We start from the raw sequence: 7,037 nt of genomic DNA on the forward strand, positions 1-7,037 counted from the left end.
CAAATAAACACATAGATCAAATTCATGCATATATATATATATATATATATATAATATATATATATATATATATATATATATATATATATATATATATATGTATATATATATATATATTATATATATATATATAATATATATATATATATATATACATTACACGCACACACACACACGTGTGTGTGTGTGTTTGTGTGTATGCGTGTGTGTGTGTGTATTACATAGATTCCCACAAAGAAAACGAACCAGCAACACTTTAATACTTACAGATTAACAACAGAAAGTTCACTGTACATATTCTAGCAACGAATTCTTGCAGTGCAACATAGGAATATTGCAAGATTTATTTACCAACTGTGCCTGGGGTCTTGCTGCTGTAAACAAGTTTCAGGGAAGCCTCGTTTTACAATACACCGAACCATTGCGTACCTCGAGACTTCGTGTGTGTGTGTGTGCGTATGTGTGTGTGTGTGTGTGTGTGTGTGTGTGTGTGTGTGTGTGTGTGATTGTGTGTATGTGCGTGTATGTGTTATGGGCGCGAGAGTGTAAATGGTAAATAAACAAATACATTAACACATAAGTATGAAAAAAATTCTCTCACAAGACGACAAAAATCTGTCAGTTTGTCGTGTGGGATGTGAACGAAGAGACCCAAGTAAGGAAGTATTACTGAGGAATATTGTTCAGCCTCAGATAGCACAGGAGGAGGAACTACCTGACGAAGTTCTAAATGTATTCAAGGAAATGGAAGTTTACAAAATGAACAGTATCCTTCTTAACTTAGGCGATTAGCGATGGAATTACTGTCGAGACAATGGAGAGGCTTAGTCTCGCTAAAACTATTCACAAACTGTATAGAGAGTGGAGCTGCTGATTGAATAGAAAAACAAAACAAAACAAAACAAAACAAAACCACAAAATGTTGCAAATACTTTAGCAACTGATACAGCAGTATTTAAACACACACACACATACAGATAACCATAAACACACACTTACAAACACACACATACATATATACACCCGTAAACACACACACACACACACACACACACACACACACACACACACACACACACACACACACACACACACAGGCAGGTCATGGCGCAATCTGCAACTCACTTTGAGATACCATAAAACACATGGCATGGTGCTTCACTTCTGTATACTTCGGAAGGAAAACATCTTCAAACACAAAATTGCTTTTTATCCTTTGAAAAAGGTTATTCTCCTTCCCTCCTCGTCTCTCCCTTTCTTTACTATATTTCTTTTTTCTTCCATCGTTCCTCCAGCTCTTGCCTTTTATTTACGCTCTATTGTTCTCTTTTATTGTTTTTTTTTCTGTCTCCTTTTCTTTCCTCTCGTTTTTCTCTTGCTCTCCCTACCTCCTCTCTCTCTCTTTCTCTCCTCTCTCTCTCTCTCTCTCTCTCTCTCTCTCTCTCTCTCTCTCTCTCTCTCTCTCTCTCTTTCTCTTTCTCTCTCTCTCTCATTCCCTCCTCAATATCTCTCCTTCTTTCTCTCTCTCGTATTCTTCCCTCTCTCTAATCTTATTTCTCTTTATTCCTTTATTTCTTTTATATCACCCACCCTTTTCTCTATCGCTCACTCTATCCCCCTTTCTAAACAGAAAATTGTTTCCTTCCTAAACACTGACGCCATTTCGGTTCATTTCCCGCCAAAAAGGAAGATAAAATGGCGTTTGTTGCTTTTACAAATTATAACTGTGCTCTTGTTTACTCTCTAAAGAAAGCCTATGATTATCCTCCTCGCTTCGCCCTCTCTAGGAAATATTGAAGAAAAAAAAGATTCTTTCCTAAAATGCATATTTCGCGTTTTATATTTCAATATCCTTTGGAAGAATAATATATAGATTAAAATAGATAAACACGCGGTACGTACGAACGTTTATACGAGTTCACGTACATACAGACATACATTCACACATGGTCGCATGTATATACAAACTTAAGATATACGAATAACAAAACTCCCACAGACACGACCAGACATAAGGAAACACACACAGCTACACACAAACAAATAAAGAAATCTACACACAAGCAAGCAAACACATATCCCCCATTCATACAAACAAACAAATCCCCGCACAAGCAAACAAACGAAACTCACAGCCTCGCCCACAAGCACACAAACAAACAACCCACAAGTATCCCTTTCCCCCCACACACAAGCAAACAAACAAAAACCCACAATACTACGCAACACAAGCAAACAAATCCCACATACTCAAAACTCCCACGCACGCACACACACAAAGAAACACATCTGCAATATCACGCACACCGATTCCTTTTCCCTCTGCTGCAAATAGACTGTCACTTCTCCATGCTGTGTTCCCCGCGCTCTGCTGATCATATAGTCGGGCTTAGTAGACCTCAAAACTGAATCTTTTTTCCGAGATCGATTCCGCCATCCTCAGGACACGGGGAGGAAAGGGAGGAGGAGAAGAGGAGGAGGAGGAAAGGAGGAGGAGGAGGAGGAGGAGGAGGAAAGGAGGAGGACGAGGAGGAGGAGGAGGAGAAGGAGGAGGAGGAGGAAAGGAGGAGGACGAGGAAAAGGAGGAGGAGGAGGATCTGATAAGGGTCAGAAGGAAGATCTAGGAGGAAGAGGAGAGGGTGAGGAGAGAGAGAAGGTGAGGAGACAGAGAGGGAGAAGAAGGAGAGGAGAAGGAGGGATGGTATGAGGAAGAGGAGAAGGGGGAGAAAAGAGGAGGGGAGAAATAGAGGTGGAAGAAGAGGAGTAGAAGCTGTAGAAGGGAAAGTGAAGGACGTGAAAGGAACAAAGGAGAGGAGGAGAAACTGAGAAGGAGTTTAGAGGAGAAAGAGAGAGAGGAGTAGGAGGATATACAAAAGAGGGTGGAAGGGAAGCAAGTGGGATAAAAAAAAAGTAAAGAAAGGAAGAGGTGAAAGAAAAAGAAGAGAGGATACGGCAAAAAATGACAGAGGAAAAGCGTGTTGAAAGACTCCCACTCAAAAAAGGAAAAAAAAGTAAGAGATAGGAAGCCGGCGAGATAAAATACACCGTTCTAGAGGAAGGAAGGAGAGAAAGAAAATCAGAAGACGGGAGGAGACATAAGAGAAGATAATTTGAATTTGTAAGTATGACTAGCAGCTGCCGAGATCATGTATTCATTCTTGTATTTCTCGTTCTTAAAATTTTCAATCATTCCCGTGGCGAACGATCCACGCACATTTCTATTCACTTCTAAAAAATGATCGCAAGAGGAAAATGTATCGCTTATATTCCTCCACTGATGCAATAATGCAACATCGCTTCCCTTCTCGCAATGGCCGATCGATGCGAAGAGAGTCTTTCGCGTATATTTACGCTCGCTTAATCATTGTCTTCTCTATTTTATATTCGGATTAAAGACGACGATAAAATAGACGAAAATATATGAGCTCCAGTATTTAGAATCCTTAAATACCGCAAAATAATGGAATTAGAACGTGTTTGGCGCAGGTTCTAAGTCTAAAGATTACAAGCCTGGTGTCGTATGTTAACCAGGTCAGCGATAGGTAAAGGTGTTTGATCATAGTTCTAGGGGTTAAACACCTGCATGTGCTCGCGTGATTTACAAGGGCCCACCTGGTATTTCGTAGTCTTAGATTAGGTTAGGTGAGGTTAGCGTTATGTTAGGTAAAGTTAGGTTAAGCTAAATCAGGTTGGGTTGGATTAGGCTTGATTAGATTAGATTAAGTTGGGGTAGGAGGAGGACAACATAGGGATTAGGGAACAAGACACGCACCAGTTGAGACATTTTCCACGGTACATCACTGACATTGTGCAATTACCAACGCACATCTCTGGGCAAATATAGTTGAAAGGAAGATAGTTTTCAATGGCGTTCGTGCTTGAAGTAGTTTCTCAGAATACAGACAATTAACTCTTCGTGTTTGTGCTTGTACTCCACACTAGGACCTGCCTTTGTAATGTTGACATCATAATATGGCGTCTGATCCGGCGCGGATACACATCATTTAAACAAACTTTATTTTGAACGGACTGTAAAGATGTCACTACTTATATCTTCTATCGTTTTATTACAATTTCTGGCAACGTAAGAATTTGTACACCAAAGCTTAGGATTTTTTCAAAGAAAACGTAATTCTCAAAGTGGAAAACATCATAGAAAACGAAGGGTTAATAGAAAACGGTGCTTTTACTGTATTTGCTCGTTTACGGTCAATATTGACTCGGCAAAGTCAATCATAAATTAAAGTAGGGCATACCAAACGCAAGCTTATTCTCGTCTTTCCTTTCTGACACTTTTTCTTAATTTCTGTAATTGTTTCCCGGCTCGAAATATTTCTCACAGTTCGTTTTCAAAACTTCAAGGGGGTACTAAACCATCGAAAAATCTTAATAAAAGCCTATGTCAAATGGCCCACCCGCTCCCCTGTGTCCCTCACCCCCTTCAACTCATTTAATGCTCTGGAGTGCTACCTGACTGAACATTCAAGGACAGGGACTCAAATGAATTCTTTCTCATGCCTTTTAAAGGAAGAAGATGGAGAAGGATAAGAAGAAGAAGAAGAAGAAGAAAGGACGGGAAAATAAAAAGAAAACGGGAGGATGAAAGGATTCTTTTTTAATCTTCATTCCTCGCCCTCTTCCCGTCCAAGAACTTAGAGATGAACTGGCGTAATCATTAATTTCGGGAGAGAAGCTAGAGTTTGGAGCATGTGGTAATCCTTTAAAATCCTTTCGGAGGGAGGGGAAGGACGAGGAGGAGGAGGGGAAGGAGGAGGAGGGGAAGGACGAGGAGGAGGAGGGGAAGGACGAGGAGGAGGAGGGGAAGGACGAGGTGGAGGAGGAGGAGGAGGGAATGAGGAGGAGGGGAAGGACGAGGAGGAGGAGGGGAAGGAAGCGGAGGACGAGAAGGAGAAAGGGAAGAAGATGAAGGACGACCAGGAGGAGGGGGAGGAGGGGAAGGACGAGGAGGAGGAGGGGAAGGACGAGGAGGAGGAGGCGAAGGAGGAGGGGAAGGAGGAGGAGGGGAAGGAGGAGGAGGAGGAGGGGAAGGAGGAGGAGGGGAAAGAGGGGAGGCGAAGGACGAGGAGGAGGAGGAGGAGGAGGGGAAGGAGGAGGAGGAGCGAGGGGGAAGGAGGAGGAGGGGAAAGAGGTGGAGGCGAAGGACGAGGAGGAGGAGGAGGAGGAGGGGGAAGGAGGAGGAGGGGGAAGGGAGGAGGAGGAGGAGGGGAAGGAGGAGGAGGAGGAGAGGAAGGAGGAGGAGGAGGGGAAGGAGGAGGAGAAGGGGAAGGAGGAGGAGGAGGGGAAGAACGAAAAGGAGGAGAGGAAGGAAGCGGAGGACGAGAAGGAGAAAGGGAAGAAGATGAAGGACGACCAGGAGGAGGGGGAGGAGGGAAAGGACGAGGAGGAGGAGGGGAAGAAAGAGAAGGACGAGAAGGAGGAAAAGGAGGAGGAAAAGGAGACGAAATGAAGGGGAAGGAAGAGGATGCGGTGGAGCAAGAGAAGGAATAGGAGGGAGATGACTAAGAAGAGAAAGAGGAGGAGGAGGAGTAAAGAGAAGGAGAAAAGGTGAAGACTAGGAAAGGAGGAGAAGGAAAGGAGAGGAAAGAACCGAGGGCGATGACAGATGATGATCCCTTTTTTTTTTTTTTTAAACTTGTGTCTAACTTAGACTTAGACTTGTGTCAAACTCTCGGCAAGAAGTGTCAATGTGCTTATTTATGCAACCGCTTTTCACTATCTTCTTCTGTGTCTTTGTCTCTTCCTCCTCCTCTCTCTCCCTCTGTCCACCCCTCTCTTTATCCTTCACTCTCTGTCCATTCCTCTCTTTATCTCTCTCTCCCCTCCCTCTCTTCTCTCTCTTTCTCTCTCTCTCTCTCTCTCTCTCTCTTTCTCTCTCTCTTTATCTCTCTCTCTCTCTCTCTCTCTCTCTTCTCTCCTCTCTCTCTCTCTCTCCTCTCTATCCTTCTCTTCTCTCTCTTCCCTCTTTTCTCTCCCCCTCTTTTCTCTTCTCTTCTCTCTTCTCTCTCTCTCTCTCTCTCTCTTCTCTCTCTCTCTGTCTCTTTCTCTCCCCCCCCTCTCTCTCTGTCATGCCCTCCCTCTCTCCCACTCTTCTTTCATTCCTAGAAGTAGATTAACAGGTGATTGATGAGAGACAGAGAAATATACATGCAACAATGAAGTGAAAACTTTACACCAGTAATTTTCATTAAAAGAAAACAATATGTATTTATCTATCGATTTATTCTTATTTTCTAAATATAATTATTACTATTTTTTAAACATACATCGCACCGAACAAGCGTAAAATTCTATATGGCCGTCATTATTTTTTGGGGGTGAAAAGTTATTAAAATTTCAGAGTTTTTATTCAAAAGTTAACTGGCATTTTGCTCAAGATAATCGACTCCGCGAGAAAAGGATTTAGTGCCACATTACACAACAGAAAACACTAGGCAGAAAGATGTATCAAGATCGATAATGTTTCCTTTTACAAAATGATGTATATTCTGTTCTCATCAGTACTTTAAAAAATAACCTTGATTATTTTTTGAACTCATCTTTTTCCTCATCCACCTAGGGACTCTTAGCGTTACACTTCTTAAAGACCGCAACTCTAAATTGAAAAGAGAGTGTGCGTCCTAAGACCCATTTCATCATTAAAGGAAAATAGTAACCGTTGGCATTTACGGTAGTCTTAATTCCTGTCTGCATCAGCCTACTCATTAGTGATTCCGACTGACTTCACATCTCTTTGGCGTTTTTCTTTGAGAACCAGAATCATTATTGTTCAAGTTCACAAGCAGCGCTAAACACATACTCTCCATCGTCTTTTCAAAATGGCGCCCACTGTTGACGAGGCACACAGCTGCCTCAGATAAGCACACCATCTTGCTTCCAAGCGATTTTTATGTGAATTTTCTGCTTCAAACTTTTAATCTCGTGACTTCCTCACACAGACTTTGCAGAGAGACGCGCAGACAGATACAGTGGCACAAAAAACAAAAACATAAAAACCCCAAACATAAACATTTTCAACA

The sequence above is a fragment of the Penaeus monodon genome, chromosome 26 (assembly GCF_015228065.2).
Source record: "Penaeus monodon isolate SGIC_2016 chromosome 26, NSTDA_Pmon_1, whole genome shotgun sequence".
Lineage (NCBI taxonomy): Eukaryota > Metazoa > Arthropoda > Malacostraca > Decapoda > Penaeidae > Penaeus > Penaeus monodon.